Below are 12325 nucleotides of genomic sequence, written 5' to 3' on the forward strand. Positions count from 1 at the left end.
AAACGATGCTTTGGCTAAACTGCTAGTTTGCAGTGAAAAAATCTCTATGTATGAGAGATGGAATAAAATTAATAACTAAAGGGTAACGGTGCTTAAAAATGTGCAGATATAATGTTTGCCCTCTTCCCTCACCTAAACTACCCTACCTACTCGCTCCATATTTCCATGTTCTAAAGTTTCTGTACATCCAGCATTGCAGTAGATATGCCTGCACATAAAAATAGCCACATTGACTTCAATGGTGCTTTGTCCTTAGGTGAGTGGAGACACTTTTGAGGAGAATTAAGGGTGAGACTGGTAACTGGGAAGACTCATTGGGGCTGATTTATTAAAGTTCTCCAAGGCTGGACTAAACTGCTAGTTTGCAGTGAAAAAATCTCTATGTATGAGAGATGGAATAAAATTAATAACTAAAGGGTAACGGTGCTTAAAAATGTGCAGATACAATGTTTGCCCTCTTCCCTCACCTAAACTACCCTACCTACCTACTGGATCACCCAGCTTCACTGATGAAAGTGTATCCACTCCAGCCTTGGAGAACTTTAATAAATCAGCCCCAATGAGTCTTCCCAGTTACCAGTCTCACCCTTAATTCTCCTCAAAAGTGTCTCCACTCACCTCCTGGGGTGTCAGGATAGATAGGTCACAGTCAAGAATGAGGGATCACAGTCAGGATGAAGGGGTCACAGCCAGGATTTAGGTATTGCAACCAGGATAGAGGAGTCACATCTAGGGGGTCATAGCTGAAAAGGAAGATTACCTAGAAATGGGTAATCATGGTTAAGGGGCCAGCTACAATGAAGGCGTCACAGTAAGGAAGAAGGTGTTATCATCAAGAAAAAAGGATAGCCAGCAGCCCCTGGGGCACCAGGATCAAACCTCATAGATAAGTCAGAAGGCACTAGAATAAGTGAGATATAGCGCTAACACCATGCTTCCCAGTACTACTTATTACTAACTTTCTCAAAAAGGAAAGTAGATTTGTTTGATGTTTGCTTTTTGTTTTGATTTTTCTGGCTATTGTTTTCTAGCAAAATTATTTCCTATATAATTATTTATTAGATAAGTTTTATGGAAAAAGCATTGGCAAAGATGTTCAAGCTGATATGTAATAGTCACATGGGGCACATTCTTTTGAATCTGCTGATGGGAACTTTAACAACAGCTGAATATGTCCTGGATTATTCACCAAAAGCAATGTGAGGATGACAAAGCAATATTGCAATATTAGTAGGCCTTTTGGCAAGAATTTTTTTTAATTGGAAAGAAAATTTATATGAGAAGGAGAAAGGGGAGAGAAGAATTGAAGAAGGGGCAAGAACCTGTCTCCTCAAGATGACTCAGACGATTGTTGGTAGCTACAGGTATAAAGATTTATTATTTGGTTAGAAATAATGTTTGCACAGGGACTATATAGTAAAAAAAAATCTTCTATGTGGTCCAGTGGTCTTGTAGGGTCTAGTGGTGATAGTGTTGATTGAACCCTCACACGTGAAGCTGCTGCCTGGACTGAGCAGGGGTGTCCCGTCTTTCTGGAGGAAGGGAATAGGCTGGAAGTTGGGGCAGTGTGGGAGTAGAAATTGATATCAAGGGGATGAAGGTAGAGTCTGCAGTGTTTTATTTGTTTATCTATTTGTGTATTGCTGCTGTGTGTGTCTGTAGATACATAAGTGAGTGTATGTGTGTATGCACAAGTATATACTGTATACTTAATTTACTTTACATGTAAAAGGAAACTGTAAATTAAAAAAGTATGCCTACTGAAAATACACTGTAGTTTCCCCATGGCAGGTTTCTTCAGCAAACTATTCATCGACTTAATGCGTGTCTCTGTCAAATGTACAATTAACACACAGCATAAAAACACACTTCGACTAAATTGGTTTTATGGCTTACATGAAAAAAAAATCAGGAAAGGAGTAGACTTTTATAAACCAAAAACATCACTAAAATGATTTCTAAAACATAGAACACATTCTCAAATACATAACCTGAAGCCAAGCACTAGGCTGGTAATCCCAAACATCTGATTATGAAGCTGTTAAATGGAAAAAATGTAATTTTAGAGGGCAAAACAAAAGTGTAAAAAGTGTAATAGAGATGGCTTGAACTCTGTATACATAAAAAAATGTAGAAAGAAAAACAAAGGTTTGGGTTTTATTATCCTGACCACAGAATAAGTGAGCTGTTGAACCTGAGAATCTAACGCTCTAAGTCGTATTTGTCTTTTTCACCATACCATTAGGAGATGTCAGCAGCATGGGCATTAAATCATTCCTTCTCTAGTGAAGAATGTTGTGGTGCTGATTGACTGGTAAAAGCTAGAAAGGTAAAAATGAAAAAAAAATCCAATCTGCAGGAAAATAAGCCTACTATAATGCTAAATTACATAGTGGAGGGAATAATAACCGGCACAGTGGTCAGTTAATACGATCCTCCAGCGCTGCGGGAACAAGTGGACCCAAACCACGAAACCCACATACTCGTTTTTCATATGTGGTTTCAGAAATGGGAGAAGCAATTGTATGTATGTATTACTTATGCGATTGACTAGGAGCTGAAAGCATATTAACCTTGTGCATTTTACATTACAGCTTTACCACAATGGACATGTGGTCTCTGTAGGATATGATGATTATATCTCTGCTACACAAGTGAAAATAATATGTTATAGCAAAATGCAAGAAGTTTGTGCATAGTACTCAGTAGCAACCATTTGCAAATCATTTCATAAAGCGGACTTTGTGGTGGAGAGATTGCTTAAAAAAGGCAAGCAGTGGACAAAGAACTAGTCACTTGTTTTGCCTATGGTAATGACTGCTGATCCAACTATTCATGGGTGGAGAGAGCACAAGTTCAAAAATGAATCAGAAGAAGATACTTTACATTACAGGTCTTCAGGCGCAGCTTTCTCTCCAGCAAGCAGCACGATGATTACATCACTGAATCTTTAATCAATGGTACTGATTAATTAAAGCTCTCCAAGACTAGAGAGGATACTTTCATCTGACTGAATGGATCCTGCAAACACATAGCAAATTATTTGTACAAAATCCATTCCAGGTTTGCTGGATCACCCAAGTGATGAAGTGTATCTTCTCCAGCCTTGGAGAGCTTTAATAAATCAGGACCAATATCTCATAAGAATTCAGAAGCAGCAATCCATTCCATGATCTTAGTTCTACACTGCAGATGTAAAAGGGACTGATTGAGGACAAGGGGAAATACGTTAGAATTCTGTTTATGAATTTATATTCTAAATATTGCTTTTAATATAAGAAATAATAATAAAAGAAATTTGAGCTTAGGTCCACTTTAAAACCTAACTTCAGTCAACATATTGTTTTGATTGATGTATTGATGTAGTAAGTGTCATCATAAGCTCTATCAGAATGCACTTCAGGCTTCAATTTCTTGGATAGACTAAGGTTATTATTATTATTATTATTATAGTTGTATGCAACACATTGATCCATATACAATATTTTCATACATTTTGTGACTATTGCGGAGGCTTCAAAGCAGCACCATACATACCCCTTACATCAGGAAGGGTAAACACAAGGCAGTTCCATGTGAAAAAAAAAAAAAAATATATATATATATATATATATATGTATATAAATATTCTTATAGCAGATCATTTGTGGCAGGTCACAGACCGTTTGTGTTAGGACAGGTGTCAAACATACTCATACACTCAAATATACAGAGGGCCAAAATTAAAAACTTAGACAAAGTCGTGGACCAACCTTGAAATTTATTGAATAAATTGAAGAAATTTTCCTTCTCATTAGATATAAACCCTTTTAATATGGAAAAAAGAGGTTTTGCTTCACATTCAACCTAGAACAATCTTATAATAGAGAAAGAGGCATAAACATTTTTTTTAGTTTTTTTTAAGAAAAAATCTTATGCCTCTTTCTCTATTTGTATCCTTCAATTTCAATGGTAACCTTTCTGCACAGGCTAACAATAATAATAATATTCTTTTATGAAAATCTGACCATTCAAGTCCATACGTTGGAGTAGCAAGGAAAAGTACAGCTGAGGGGGGAGTGCTGGAAATGCCAGACGCATCCAATGCGGAGCTAAATCTTATGAGTGACCCGCCGCTGAAACTACCTCTTCATTGAAATAGCGCCGTTACTAAAATTCCCGGCATTATTTGCGTCTATAAAACAGTCCAATGCGGGGCCACGCATAGGCAGAGAGCCCGCTGGTCTATAGACGCGAGTGATGACGGGAATTGTAGTAGCGGTGCTATTTCAATGCAGCGGCGGGCCAGTTGCTGTTCATTTTTAGAATTACTTTGGGGGCCAAAAAAAAAAAAAAGACGTTGGGGGCCAGATTTGGCCCAGGGGCCGGAGTTTGACACCCCTGTGTTAGGAGAATCAAAATGAATGTTAACTAATTATGAGGTATACCATAATGCTCATTATAATATTAATAATTCTATGTTATTATAATTATATTATCTACTTATATCTTAACAACTGAGATAGGGAATTTTTACCTCCATCTTGAAGGAATCTATTTCATCTGTGTTTGAGAATATGTTTTAGGAAAACATTAATAAATTATTTTGTGAATGTCTAGATTGTCTTTTAGAGCAAGTGCCATATTTATAAAAATAAAATCCATTTATGTTTGTTAAATTTATTATGACAAGACCTGAGATTTGTATAATGTCCTGTTTTAAATACAATGGGACTCCTTATTTTCCTATATGTACAGAAGTCAGATGTAGTCAACTTGAAAATTTGTGAAATGTAATTCATAACCGTAATATTATGTCTGAAACAAATTCAGTATTCCTGTGCAGCTTGTTTATATATATATATATATATATATATATACACATATACACATTACATATGTAATACATATATATATATATATATATTTAAGTTTAACCTCAGTTTCCATGCTGAGAATTTCACAAAGGTTAATAAAGACAAATGTCATTAGCAAACTCATTTAATTTTGTCTTAAATAGGATCTCAATGCTATGTTAGCTAAGCTAATTTCAACACAATTTTTTAATCTTTGCCATTTCCTTTTTCTTTCACTAACCAATAGCAGACACAAATGGCATATGTTAACAAACTCAGATCTTGACCTTCTTTGCCCTTGCTTCTGACAGGTGATGTACTCATTGATTACTTAGTTTCTTTAGGGGATTATTTCCCACCATAGCACATAAATTAAACCTTCATTGCAGATTACACACTCATGTCTCTGCTTTTGCACTTATTTATATGTATCCATGAGATGGCCTTTTTTCCTACATTAACAGTTATTTGTTTCTTCAAAGATTGTGCATGCAAACCTTTCTTAATAAATGTTGTAAAAATATTATCAGCCCTAAGTGTGAGCTTGAGCAGTGTCGTTTTTAAGGAATAACTTATTTGCAACTCCAATTTCCACCTGCTCCATTTTCTATATGGATACCTTTTGATTTTGATGTCTACGTTTGATGTCAGTATAGCAACATTTGATCCTGGAAGTACATGCCACAAGAAATTATCCAAACAGTGAGTGCAAGAGAAGATATGGGGGAGAATAATTAAAGAATACCTTCTGCCCTTGAAACATGTACTAGAAAATAAATATATATATTTTATAACAATTTATTTATATAATTATATAGGGAAGCAACAAACATACAGACATATAGATATGGGTCAAAATTAATTTCAAAACTGGAGATACAGCAAGTATGGAGAAAAGATTACAATCAGTAGGTCAAAACCACAACACTGAGTGCTATACATTTGGTGAAGACATTGATTTAGACAAGTAAAATAAACATTTTTTTTTATTTCAAATGTACCTTTTTCTATGGGGAATTGAATCCAAGAGGATCCTTATAAAAAGCACAAATTTGTTTTAGGTAAAAATATATGACACTTTTTTTAATTAAATCCAATACCACAATACAAACACAGAAAGTGCTCTAAAAGACAATCTAGACATATTCACAAAATACTATGTTAATGTTTTCTTAAAACATATTCTCAAACACAGATGACATAGATTCCTACCAGATGGAGGTATACATCCCCTATCTCAGTTGTTAGGATAACGGAATTATTATTATTAAAACGGATTTATATAGCGCCAACATATTACGCAGTGCTGTACAATAAATAGGGGTTGCAAATGACAAATACAGACAGTGACACAGGAGGAGGAGAGGACCCTGCCCTGAGGAGCTTACAATATAGAAGGAGAATCCCCAATAATATAAAAAAGTCTCTTATGGTAACTCAATTCGTGGACCATGGTTTGCTTCTTCAGGCTTCAAGACGTGTATATTAATAATCCTTTTGATTTATGGTTGTAGTCTGTTCAGACCATCAGTAAAATGTCAAAAAAAGACATTGAGTTTATGCTTGCAAATTAGTTACTGTAACTTAGTTATAGTAAAAATGCACATTTATGTAATGTTATAAATATTGTGTGTTTTCTTTGACGCTGCAGCTCCCCAGCCTATGTAATACAATAGGTGTTTCCAGAGTAGATTTTGTTACACATTTAATGGATTATTTCCGATTGATCAAGGGCAAAAGCCTATTGTATATGAAAGCAATGAAAATATGATTAAATAAAAAGTAAAAAGTAAAATAAAAATGTTTTTTACCCCTATACTTGATTTTTTCACTTGGAACATTATCCCCCACACACACATTATCCCACCAATTTTTTTGATAATACTGTATTTTAAGATTTTGCAATTAGCTTTTCCCCAAATAAATGAACCAAAGACTGCAGAGTAATTAAAGTAAATAGCAAAACTTTTTCCTAGAGGGTAAAAAGATTCAAGCCTAAATGGGCAAAGCACAGATTTGGTATAATGCATACTCATTATGCATCACTAGAAAACAGGAATTGTATAATGAACAAATTTAGCCGTCCTCACCCAAAATATCTTTTGGTGATTTGTAGGAAGCAGTGTTCTTTGGTCAGGCTTTAGATTTCTCCTTCTGAATCTTTACCAGATGCTTAATAATGTAACAACCGTGTTATGACAATGTAATGACCCAGCCAACCAGCAGGCATGAGAAGGGTTGGTGTTCTGTTTTGGGGGCACTTGTGGGCTTGAGGATTCTGCCAGTAAAAGTAATTATTCTTTTACCCAGACATTTGGGGCTTGGGGTTGAAGTTTTGCATGAATCAACTTTCCAGCCAAAATCTTGAGTATGCTGGTTGCTCAAAGCTTCGATTTGGCTTAGAGAAAGCAACGACCTCTACACTGGAGGTGAGTGATTCATGAATTGAAAAATATCAAAGAACTTTTTTTAGCTGGCCTGCATTGGAACTCCAATATTAATTTACCACAAGATCCTCAATTTCCTAATAGACATGTTCAATGTTTGAGAGTCCAGCCAACATAGAACTGAATGTGCCTGGAATTCTGCTGCCAGGTAAATCGACTTAGGATATTCACAATGTGGTTCATGAATAACAGATTGTCAATACCAATTGAGGGGTAATACATATAGAGATCATAAAATGTATTTACTTTTTTATAAAAGCTGTCTCCTAACTGTGTTTACATGTTTTGCAGCATACACTTCCTTTTTTTGTGCTTCAGTACACCTCTACCCTTCACTACAGCTCTCCATGACCTAATCCCTCCACTGAATCCCATCTGTACAAAATAAATCAATGGAAATCATTCAAGTCTATTTCCATAGTTGTCAGAGCCTGAGAATAATTTCTACTTCTAAAGACCTATCAGTGGAGAGCAGGTGCAGCTATATTTCGTCATGTGTCGTCTTGTCTAGACAGGCTTCAGAGTTCTATAATCCCCATCCTATATATACTAGGTTCAGTTATAATGTACTGACATGCACTAAAATGCTCTGCTTAATTAAAATTTAACTGTGTGTTGTAATCACTTAATGGGGCAAAAGTTGATTCCTACAGCATTGCTGATATTCTAATCTTACACCTGCTACCAGATCTAATTCATAGATCTGAAGTCTCCCAATTCTGCAAATCTTTTTATTTTCTGTGACCACTTGCAATGGAAAAAACATAAATAAAATTGTTGTAAAGACACTTTTGACAGACTTACATTAGCTGCCATTTATTCCCTGATTCCTTTTATTGACTTTTTATTATATACTATGAGAATGTCTATTGGTATTGTAACTAATTCCCACCAAATGTTCTAGTTATATATCAATAAATGATGTTTTGTTCATTAGTTCCTGCCATGTGACTTCATAAACAACAAAGTTGTGGGAGAACTTTACATTTGCTCATTCAGGGCAAAGTGACAGGTTCTTTTGTATGAAAAATATAGGGAAGGATGTTCTTTTAGTCTTCAGAGACCGATGGACACAATAAATATCTGTATAACAATGTAAGCTGATAGGAGTGACAAACAATATTATTACTATTACTAAACTTTATTTAAAGCACCAACATACTACATTAAATAGAGCAGGAGTTGCCAACTGGTGGTCCCCGGAACAGTGGTGGTCTGCGAGACAATTTTGCAGACCGGCGGCTCTTGCCGGTGCGCCCCCCCAGCAGAGTCTTTTTCATAACCCCGCTGATCATCTCCACCGTGTCCCCCCAGGATGTTTAGCAAGCAGGTCTGAGCCTGTGATGAGAGAATGGGTGGGTTCTGCCATCATGAAATCACTCTGAGGGATGTTTCTTCCCCTTTGAGTGACACACGACTCCCCATGCATGCGCAGTCCGGATGCGATGGACTTAGTAGTCCGAAAGGTTGGCGTCCGCTGTAGTAGAGCACCCAGCCTAAAAAAGCTAACAATCTAAGAGGGAGAGGGTAGAAGAACACAAAAGGGTGGAGGATATGTAATGGTGGCTAATTAGGTAATTAGGTCAGCTCCAGAGAAGACTGGGAGCCATGCCCTGGAAGAAAGGGGTGGGAATAATGAGTTCTGTTTCATCCAGGTTGAGTGTCAATCATCCATGTTGATATGGCCAACAGGCTGCATGGAACTGTATCCAGGACTGCCACATCCCAACAACAAATTGCATAAATTCACAAAAAAAGTTACACAAAATGCTAAAAAAAACAGACTTTAAGACATCATGTACATTTATATTAGTTTTTTTTTTTAATTGAACATATACATAAAACAATAACACATCTGAGTAGGAATGTCCTGTCCCACAAACCAGCAAATTACAACTTGCTTTAGGTTATTAAAACTTCTGATGGTAAATATTTCAACACTTCCAATAACCTTGTAATCAATAATAAATGCACAATATTTTCAAATCTTCTATATATACTTTCTTCATAGCCAATAACACTTCTTCAGGGGAGATAAAACCGAACGACTATCAAAATCCAACCGTTTATGACAACTTGCCCAAAATTGTACAAACCTTCACAATTAAATTTTCCAATGCTGAATCAGAAGAATTTCCAAAGGAGAAGTAGGATTGTAAAGTCACACAACTGCATTGCTCCAGCAAAATTCTCAATGGTATGTGGTTTCTTCTTCTTGGCTTCCGACAAGGAAAATGAGAGAAAGGTTACCTAATACAGACTGCATCTCATTTCTTTCTAAATTATTGGACCCTATTTGTTGTTTTATGGGCAACCAGTGTTATCTGTTTGTTTAATTTTTTCTATATTGGGGTAATTGTAATTACCCAAATAAATATTTTTGTTTGGCTCATAAAACTGAAATACAGTAATTGTTGGCACATACTCAAAAGAAATGCACATTTTTCGGTAACAAGCTTTATTTGATCCCCTGCAAAACTAGATTTACGTTCCAATTACAGTCCTTTGTAGCTCTCATACAGCTACGCTTTAAATCTTTAGTTCCTTTATATAATACACTCACATTAAATAGTAAACCAGGATTATTTAAGTAGACATAAAACTGTTCTTAGTGTTGGTGTTGATTTACAAGTGCTTTTTCGGCATCAGAAAACAAGTTTCTGTGGCCTTGCTTTGAATGCCAAATCCGGCATGTGAAAATTACATTCTGGGTTATTAAATGACTTTGGACTGCCCGTTCTGGCACTGGAAATAGTGCTGCGTCCAGCAAGGAGCTTGTTTGAAATTCAGTGGCACATGTGAAAGGGGTAGGAGTCATTTATTAGATTTTCCAATTAATATTCCAGAGGCCGTCTGTGCCAGTTAGGATTCTCGAATCACGCTGGCTTACGACGAAGGGGGGTAAATTCTTCCGCTGTTTCCTACAGTAATGAAGCAGGCAGAACTTTAGAGCATGGCTAAAGCTCATATTTCCACTTATTGCGCTTTTGATTTTTTTTTACAAACTTATGTTTGAATGTGTTAGAAAAGACGCATATGGTAAGCCTGGCTTCAGGAAATTGGAAAAGGCCTAGAGGCTTCATGAGCCTGGCACAGTGAGATGTTCTTATATTCAAATGCTCAAAATCTTTAGCAAGTGTATAATTAAAGCATATGTGAACCCAATCATTTAAATCTCATCTAAGCTTTAAAGTTTTCATATAATTTCATAAGTTATTTTTTAACATATTTAAAAAAAAAGTTTTCATTAACATAATACCTGGTGATCTTGCTTTAACAGTCTTTTCCTGTTGTAGGGTGACAACTCTCTATTACTATCTTCCAAGGTTTTCTCCCATTGCTCCTGCATTGTAACTGTGTCAAATAGGCTTATGATGGAGACTACAAGTGGTTGTTTTAACACACATTAAACAGACATGGTCCTTTATCTTTGTTATCAGGAAAATGGCTCTTAGAAATGCCATGTAGCCCTTGATGGAGGCATGTAGATAGAAAGTTGCTGCAAAGAATGGTTTAAGAGATCTGCATCTCTAAAATGCAACAAAGATGTAATAAAAAGGTCAAAATATGACACGTGTTCATATTTCCCACCTTATTTCTCTGCCCTCATTTCCATAGCCCCTTCTTAACCCCACCTCATCTCTATTGCCCCTTCCCATCTCCAAATCCCTCCTCTTTTCCCCGTTACCTCACCTTGTACACAGGCAAAGAGCACTGTTTTCTGGTAAAACGACCAGGTATTTTTTGCATACTGAACAGTTTGCGTATTTTCATTTTTTCAGTAGTATATTTATTTGTTTTAGTCTGTTTATTTTATATATTAATTATATTTAGCAGACCAATGGGAGCAGATAAAAGAAGTTCATTGTTGGGATTTGCATACACAAGTATTTTCTAAATCCCTGATCTAGAAGAAATAAGCACATCAAGACAAATTACTTTTCTTTGTCTTATTAACCTTCTCCATACTTGTTCTAGGATAGTGATAGATGGTGAGTGGATTGGAAGCCAGAGATAGTCATTTTAGCTTTCTTGTTTAAAAGAAGGGAGTTTATTAAAGCCTCCATATTTTGTATTTAACATTTCTCTTTGAATTAAAAAAATATTTTTTAATATGCATGATTTTACTAATATATATATATATATATATATATATATATATATATACGCCATCATGCTTATCATATTTTTGACATATATGAATCGTGCCCAAGTATCACCTATCACTGTTTTCTGTGTCGCCATCTTCAGGCTAAAACCGTTATTTTGAAGCTGTTGATTGGTGTTCTAACATTAAAGAATCGGGTCTGCCAAACATAGCAGAGTTTAAATATCATTATCAGCTGTGAACTATCTTTTTTATTGCAGTTTGTATGTGTCTTTTAGTATGCAGATGTATTTAATATTTCAAAGTGACTCACATTTGTTTTATTACCAGTTTGTCAAATTTTAGCCAAAGATAAAAAAAAAAGTCTGCAGACAGAAACAAAAAAAGACATGATAGTTAACAACAATTTCTTCAAGCCTAATATTTTGTTTAATGCTATTGAGAACACAATAGGATCCCAAACATTTCTCTGTGTTCCACATTTATTCTTTCTGAATAAGACAGAAACCACACTTGTCAGTTGAGATGAACTAGAGGAGCAGGAGGGTACGATGGGATATTTTTACACACATGTATTGAAACTTAGTTTATTGCATTCTTTGTGACTATCTTTTCTAGCTGAATGACACCACCTCTCTGTTTACTCTGTGCAGGTCCTGAATCCTGCAACCTTATCCAATGAATCCAGGGCAGCTTCATGACATGGCCCCAGTGGACAAGCTCTTGATACCTCGGGCTCACAGGAAGTGGAGTAAATGACATTGGGTGTCATTCATCTTGGATCAAGACTATTGCTGGATTGTAAGGTAATGTGTCTGCCAGGGACACATTTTGGGAAAATAATAGGGAAATAATTTTGCTGCAATTTTTTTTTATTTTTTTCAGTTGCTGAAGTTGGGCTTAAAAAATCCAGTTCCAACTCTATCAATTATAAT

The sequence above is a fragment of the Pyxicephalus adspersus genome, chromosome 5 (genome assembly GCF_032062135.1).
Source record: "Pyxicephalus adspersus chromosome 5, UCB_Pads_2.0, whole genome shotgun sequence".
NCBI lineage: Eukaryota > Metazoa > Chordata > Amphibia > Anura > Pyxicephalidae > Pyxicephalus > Pyxicephalus adspersus.